Here is an 8,545-nt window from a genome sequence, read left to right on the forward strand (position 1 = left end):
TCTGGACCTAGGTGACTATTTCCTTTCCCATGTTAAGGAAGTTTTCGACTATAATCTCTTCAGATATTTTCTCAGACCCTATCTCTTTCTCTTTTTCTGGGACCCCTGTAATTTGAATGTTTGTGTGTTTAATGTTGTCCCAGGAGTCTCTTAAACTGTCCTCAGTTCTTTTCATTCTTTTTTCTTTATTCTGCTCCTTGGCAGTTATTTCCACCATTCTATCTTCCAGCTCATTTATTGACTCTTTGCCCCAGTTATTCTGCTATTGATTCCTTCTAGCAAATTTTTCATTTCAGTTATTGTGTTGTTCATCACTGTTTGTTGGTTCTTTAGTTCTTCTAGATCTTTGTTAAACATTTCTTGTATTTTCTCGATCTGTGCCTCTATTCTCTTTCCGAGATTTTGGATCATCTTTACTGTCATTACTCTGAATTCTTTTTCAGGTAGGTTGCCTATTTCCTCTTCATTTATTTGGTCTTGTAAGTTTTTACCTTGTTCCTTCATCTGAAACATATTTTTTTGTCATCTAATTTTTTTTTGATGGGTAGGGCTGTGTTCCTGTCTTACTGATTGTTTTGCTTGAGGCATCCAGCACTGGAGTTTGCAAGCAGTTGGGTAGAGCCAGGTCTTGGTGCTGAGATGAGGATCTCTGGGAGACCTCACTCTGATTAATATTCCCTGGGGTCTGTGGTTCTCTGTTAGTCCAGCAGTTTGGACTCCCACTGCAGTAGCTGAGGCCTGACCCCTGGCCTGGGAACCAAGATCCCACACAGCAAATGAAAAGAAAAAAAAAGGAGCAGTACAATAACAAAGAATAAAAAATAAAAGGAAATTGGAAAAATAAAAATATATTAGAAAAAATAAAAATATAATTGAAACAAGAACTAGGTAAAACAGAACCACAATAAAAAAAAAGGGGGGGGGGAACCAAAAGGAGCAGAACAATAACAAAGAATAAAGAATAAAATAAAATTAGAAAAAATAAAAATATAAATGAAACAACAACAAGAAGGTAAAACAGAACCACAACCTCAAAAAAAAAAAAAAAAAAGAAAAGGCTAGTAAATGCCTTGGCTGTGGGGGGCGGAGCTTAGGTGGGGTGGGGCTTATGCAGACGGAGTTAGAACGGGGGTGGGGCCTAAGCTCAGGACCCGCACATCCAGTAAAGGGAGCATGGCTGGAGGGGGCCTCAGAGTGCAGAGTTCGGAGGTAAGGCCCTGGGTGAAGGTGTTGGGGCAGGGCTTAGGCTCAGCACAGCTGGAGGGACCCTCAGAAGGTGAAGGATTAGACCTGGGACCTCAGCAGGCTCCCCAGGGCCCAATGCAGTAGGGGAAATGCTGGCCGCATTCCCTTCTGATCCCCTGATCTCCCAAGGGTCTCTGCCTGTCTTTGTTTATCCCCTCACTGTGGGTGGGCCCCTCAGAGCATGGGAACCCCTCCCCTCTCCCAGCCGCTGCTCAGGGGTGCTGGTCCCATCCCGCCTCCACTTCTCCTTCCCGCCTGCCTCCCCCCCACATCCTACCCAGTCACCTGGGGGTTCCTCCCATCCCCTTAGGTGTCTGTGGTCTCCCACCAGTGCATGGTGGGTGCCCTAGTTGTGAGGAGACATGAACTCCATGTCTTCCTAGTCCACCATCTTGACTCTGCCCCCACATTTTGTGTTTTTGATGTCATAGTTTACATCTTTATGTCTATCCCTTAACTGTTTATTGTAGTTATATTGATTTTACTATTTTTGTCTTTTAATCTTTGTACTAGCTTTTTAAAAATGGTTGATGGTACTGCCTTTACTATATATTTGTCTTTACTAGTGGGATTTTTTTCCCCTTCCTATATATTCTTACTTCTTTTTGTAGCCATTTCTTTTCCACTTAGAGAAGACCCTTAACACTTCTTGTATGGTTGGCTTGGTATTGGTGAACTCTTCTAGTTTTGCTTGTCTGAGAAATTCTTTATCTCTCCTTCAATTCTGAATAATAACCTTGTTGGGTAGAGTATCCTAGGTTATAGGTTTTTCCCTTTTAGCACTTTTAATATATGATGCCACCCTATGCTGGCCTGCAAAGTTTCTGTGGAAAAAATATATCTGATAACCTTATGGGGCTTCCCTTGTATGGGACTATTTGTTTTTCTCTGCTGCCTTTAATATTCTCACTTTAACTTTTGACATTTTAATTGTATGTCTTGGTGTGAGGCTGTTTGGTTTCATTTATTTTGGGATTCTCTGTGCTTCCTGTACCTGGAAATCTGTTTCTTTCTTCAGCTCTGGGAAGTTTTTGGCCATAATTTAATCAAATAATTTTCTACTGTTTCTCTTTCTCTTCTCCTTCTGGGACCCCAGTAATGCAAATGCTAGTATGCTTGATGTCATCCCAGAGGTCCCTTAAACTGTCTTCATTTTTTAAAGTTTGTTTTTCTTTTTGCTGTTCCAATTGAGTGATTTCCATTATTCTAAATTCCATATCACTTATGCATTCTTCTGTATCACCTAGTCTACTGTTAATTCCTTCTAGTGTGTTTTTCATTTCAGTTATTATATTCTTCAGCTTTGACTGGTTCTTTTTAAAAAACATTTTCTAGTTCCTTGTTAAAATTCTCACTGTGTTCATCTATTTTTCCCCCAAGTTCAGTTAGCTTTTTTATTACTAATGCTTTTAACTCTTTACATGGTAAATAATTTCTCTCTCTTTCATTAGTTGTTTTTCCAGGGGTTTTTCTTGTTCTTTTGTTGGAAACAAATTCTTCTGTCTTCTCATTTTGTTTAACTTTCTCTATCCCTATGAATTAGGTGAAACAGTTACCTATCCCAGTCTTGAAGTGGTATTCTTGTGTGGATGTGTCCCTATGCAGTTTGTGTGTGCCCAGTGGCTTTGGTGGAAGAAATGGGTCTGAAGTGAGCATGGGTCACATCTCCCCTCAGGGTTTGCTGGCAGCTATCACCTTGGTGGGAGGTGGAGCTGGAGATGGAGGGGCTTGAGCCAGAGCCAAGTATTGGCTGGCGCTTCTCCTCTGCTCAGTGGCCATCGCTGCCCTATCAGGTGTCGGGGGCAGGTCCCAATGTGCTGGAGCAGAAGCCCTGAGGGTCAGATCCAAGCTGGTTCTATTCCCTCTGTGTGTTTACTATCCCTCCTTCCAGCAATGGCACCTTCACCCCTGTAGGGAGCAGCACTGGAGCAAGAGGGGCTGAAACGGGTGCCCAGTGTGGTCAGGGCATGCACTGGGATGGCCCCAGCATGCCAGTCAGAGCTCCAGACATCTTCTGACCTGCTGCCTCTGCGAGCACCAGCACTAGCTGCCCTTGCCCTGTTCAGATGCAATGGTGGGTCCATACTGGCTTTATCTCTCCCATGTGCACACTCTCCTTGGCAACAGCAGCCTTTGCCCTACTGGGGAGTTGTACTGGAGCAAGAGGGGCTGGAGCAGATGCCCAGTGAAGGCAGGGGCATGCACAGGGGTGAGTACTGGAAACCACCCAGTGCCCCAGGGAAGTTTCAGTCTGCTTCTTCTTCCTTGTTCCTGGGAGTAAGCATGTATGTGAGCACATTCTTCTTGAGTAGAGTCCTGTTTCTTATAGCCCTCTAGTAAGTCCCACTGGTTTTCAAACCAGCTAAGGTGACTCATCTTCCTAGTATCAGACCCCAGGGCTGGGGTGTCCAAAATGTGACTCAAACTCCTCATGCCCTGGCAGGAGCCCATGATATCCCCTTCTTCTGTGTCCCTTGGTAGGGGTGTGGAGCCCTGATCTGATCACTTCTCTCCCCTTCCTACCCAACTCAGTGTGGATATTTCTTTACAGTCTTGGCTGTAGAAGAGCCTTTCTGCCAGTCTCCAGTCTATTTTCAGTGAGAGTTGTAGATGTATTTTTGATGTATTCATCGAGGGATGTAAACTCAACATCCTTCTACTCCACCATCTTGATCTCCTCCTGGAAGTGTTTTCATGTAAAATATTTATTAATTAAGACAATCCTATGAGATATTAATCGTCATTTGATAGATGAGGAAATTGAGACCCTCATGGTAAACAAATTAGCCACAGAGCTGATACAAGAGACCAGGCCTTCTGATTCCAAGACTGGCTCTTTTTCCACTTCACCGTGTTTGTATATATGCTGGATTAATCATTTATTTTAATACTAAGCAGTGCTTAGGCATGCTAGTTGCTCAGGGTTCATTACCTATTCCTCTTACCATGACATCTTAGTAAAGCATTTAAGATGTTTGATGCATCCTGCATCCTGTCCTCTAGGATCTGTCAGTATAGACAGGAATAAAGAAAAAAAACCTACTAACCAAATCAACAGGGGTATACAGAATTTCAGGGGCTTTATGAATCTTGTCTATTAAGGAAGTCATGGCTATAATATCAGCTGTAGTGGGTTACAGTTATGGAAATCCATTCTTATTCTCTGGGTCCCCTTGGTCTCTGGCATTGGCTAACATGGGGGAGTAAAATGGGGAGACAATAGGCATTATTTCTCATGCAAGTTAATTTTGCCTGAGGTGCTGCTCTTGTTTCTGTTGTTTGGCTTGGGAGGAATTGCTGCCCCAAGGTGTTCTTAGGGGTCTTCCTATAATGATAGCTCTTATCTATAGGTCAGGGCCAATGAGGGAATTCTGCTATTTTATTCTTTTAAACTGAAGAAACAATTACAGAATATGTGGACTCCCTGGGGAATACTGTGAGTTGCCATTGGGTTAGAACTCCATTTATCACCTGACTCCCATAAGCCCCTGCTCAGACTGGTATATTATAGAGTGGTATTACAGGTCATAAGGAATTAGTGTTAGCTGAGAGTTTGTGGCCAACATTCCCCAAAGATTTGGGAGTATTTTTCAGGTAAATGGCTAGAGGCCCATTTGGGCAAAGTCATGAAATTTAAAGGTCTTGATACTTGAGCATTCTGTCTTTCTATAAAGTATTTGTAAAGTTCTTTTTATTTCTATTTTTGTAATAAAAGTCACTCAAAACTCTAAATGTTATCCTTGGAAGCTCCATGGTCTATAAGTCAGAGTTAGGCATCTCGGAGCATCAGGCCACTGATTACTATATGTATTTCATGGTAATTGATAATCATCCTCACTTCATTTAGGGGTTGGTTTACACATTCCATCTGGGTCACCAGGATGGGGGTGGGTTAGACTGAGGTAGACAGAGGAGGAGAAGCTATCTGAATTGTAGGGAGAGGGAGATAAATTGTGGCTCTCTGGGGTGGTGGGAAGGGAGGGAGATGAACTACTAGTTCAAGTTCAAGAATGAACAAGGTCACAGTAGATTTAATCTTGGTCTAAAGCCCCCTAAGAGATTTAAGAGGATGGGAAGCAATTCTGGGAATATAGAGCTGAGATGGTATAGGAGCATTTTTTTTTTTTTTTGCTTTCTAAGGAAGATGGACTATGCCAGTGGGGAAGCCTTAGATATGTCAGACATCTAGATGAATTTTTATGTGTTCATTTGGAAAGGAACCAGAAAGAGACCTAATCTGGAGTGCACTGGAGGGAGGGAGGAGGGGAGGGAAGGAGTGAGTAAGAGAGAGAGAGAGAGAGAGAGAGAGAGAGAGGATTGATTTGAAGCCGAGGCTGTCAGTGTATAAACAGGGAGGGAGAAAAAGAGGCCTGTGAGACCAGGTGTTGCACAGGGGAGGGCCAGAGCAAGAATCCTCTGATGGCAAGACTGCCTGGAAGGCTGAGAATAGAAATGATGAATATAGATTTTTTTTTTTTTGCCCGCGTTGGGTCTTCGTTGCTGTGTGCGGGCTTTCTCTAGTTGCGGCGAGTGGGGGCTACTCTTCATTGCAGTGCACAGGCTTCTCATTGCGGTGGCTTCTCTTGTTGCAGAGCATGGGCTCTAGGCACGTGGGCTTCAGTAGTTGTGGCACGTGGGCTCAGTAGCTATGACTTGCGGGCTCTAGAGTGCAGGCTCAGTAGTTGTGACACACGGGCTTAGTTGCTCCGCGGCATGTGGGATCTTCCCAGACCAGGGCTCGAACCCTTGTCCCCTGTATTGGCAGGCGGATTCTTAACCACTGCGCCACCAGAGAAGCCCTAGATTTTTAATATTTGCTGTGGTTGTGTACTCTTTAGTAGTCAAAGCAAGAGGAAAACATGACCAGTTCTGTAATTTACAGTTTTTCATAAAAGAAGAATGTGGAAATTAGGTTGATAATAATAACATTGACAATGGATTCTGCCTTTCCACTGTCTTACAAAGGTGGGGAAGTATGGTGATTTAGATTTTAGAAGAGAAATAATTTGGAGGATAAATTTGGTTTTGTCTTTAGGTGACCTAAACTTGAGCAATAAAGAACGATGAAGACTTCTGTTTCTGGCAATATAGTGGACTAGAGTATCTGGTACCTTTTCCAATGCAAAACATCTAGAAATGCTGGACAAAGTACAACAGGCATTCTTTTCAATGCATATTTACAAGAATTTACAAGAAAGGAGGGGAAATTCCCATGGCCAAAACTCGAGAGTAAAATGAAAACTTGGAAGGGTTTGTAGGTCTTAATAACCAATGTGATTGGGTTTTAATGGCTTCACAAGGACAGGAGACAAGGCCTTATGTCTACTGGAGCTGACATTGAGATCTTTGTGTGCGAAGCAGAGACCTACAGTGGCAACCACAGTGAACAGGGTGGAATGGAACATAACTTCTTTTGTCTGGGCACTGACTGAAAAAAAGTGTTTCATGATAAATGGTAACTACAGGACTATTCTCACATGGTTTAGGAGTTCAAATTTATATTGTCCACATACTCTGGTAACAACGAAACCAATAAATTACCAAAAAAGTGAATCCTTTGACACCTGGTAGAAGCAAGTGCAAAATCTGTCTGGAAGGACATACCCTCAATCCAGACCTTGCAAAACAAATCACAGAGTTAATTCCCAGAAACTTCAGATATTGGAATTATTCAAATTTTAAAATAAGCATATGCAAGTGAGTAAATAAATCAATGAAAGAATAAAAATATAAAAGGAAATAAAACCTTACAAACAGAAGAGATTAGGTATTTGAAAAAAGAATTAAACAGAATTTTTGGAAAATATAGAGTAATTGATAATAGAAACTCAGTGGAGAGAAATCAGCTTATAGCCCTATGGGAGTTCCCTTGTAATAGCACAGGGAACTATATTCAATATCCTGTAATAAACCATAATGGAAAAGAATATAAAAAAGGATGTGTATATTTGTATAAGCAAATCACTTTGCTATACAGCAGAAATTAACACAACATTGTAAATCAACTATATTTCAATAAAAAACCTCAACGGAAGGGTTAAATTGCAGACTATATGCAACTAAAGAGAGAATCCAGAATATTTAAGTTAGAAATTCAGAAATAATCAAGAATGTACCAGAGATAGTTAAAGAAGGATATTTTCTTTGGCTAGATTCCATACATCTCTTTAGGTTACATTCTGGTTATTTTGGCATAGGAGCATTTACTACATCCCTAAAGAGTAGAAAATGAGTTAGTGCTCTAATTACTTAGAACTATCTTATTGGCTCAAAGATAAGGTGATGTTAAAAAATATTAAAAATGGAAATTTTCTTATAGCATAAACATGATATAGATTTTTCTCACCCTGTCATTGGCAGATGGGCATCCAAAGAGAAATATGTGCCCTTGAATGCCTCAATAATTTCTGGAAGAGAAAACATACAGTGTGTTTCCAAAGACATGGAGAAGGAAGAGTTGGAAAGTGTGATGAAATGATGGTAACTACTTTTTCTTATTCCAAAATTTTCAGGCAGTGTGCATAATATACTACCATTTATAAAAAGAAAAAAATATGTGATGCATTTACTTACATATGCATGTAATACATAGAAAACTGGCAAGAGGGGTTACCTCTGGTGAGGGAAACTGGGTGCCTTTGGGAATAAATAGGTAAGGGAGAGAGACTAATCTCTCTTTGTATATCAGTAATTCCCAAACTTTTTAGTCTGAGGACTCCTTTAATTTTTTAAAATTATTGAAGTTACCAAAGAGTTTTGTTTATTTGCGTAATACATTTATTGAAGAGACTATCCTTCCCCCATTGTATATTCTTGGTTCTTGGCTATATATGGATCAGTTTATAGCTGGGGTCTCTGCTCTGTTCCACTGATCAGTGTGTCTGCTTTTATGCCAGTACCATACTGTTTTGATTACTATAGACAGAAAATCAGTAAAGGAACATTGATCTTAAATGACATATTAGAAAGGATAGACTTAACAAACATACAAAACATTCTGTCCAAAAGCAACTGAATACACATTCTTCTTAAGCATACATGGAATGTTTTCCAGGATAGATCATATGTTAAGCTACAAAACAAGCTTTAATAAATTTAATAAATTTAAGATGATAGAATCATATCAAGTATCTTTTTTGACCACAGTGGTATGAAACCAGAAAACAATTACAAGAAGAAAACTGGAAAATTCACAAATATGTAGAGATTAAACAACATACTACTGAATAATCAATGAGTCAAAGAAGAAATCCAAAGAGAAATAAAGTACCTTGAGAAAATGAAAATGGAAATACAACAT

This window comes from Mesoplodon densirostris, chromosome 2, assembly GCF_025265405.1.
Source record: "Mesoplodon densirostris isolate mMesDen1 chromosome 2, mMesDen1 primary haplotype, whole genome shotgun sequence".
NCBI classification, from domain to species: Eukaryota; Metazoa; Chordata; class Mammalia; order Artiodactyla; family Ziphiidae; genus Mesoplodon; species Mesoplodon densirostris.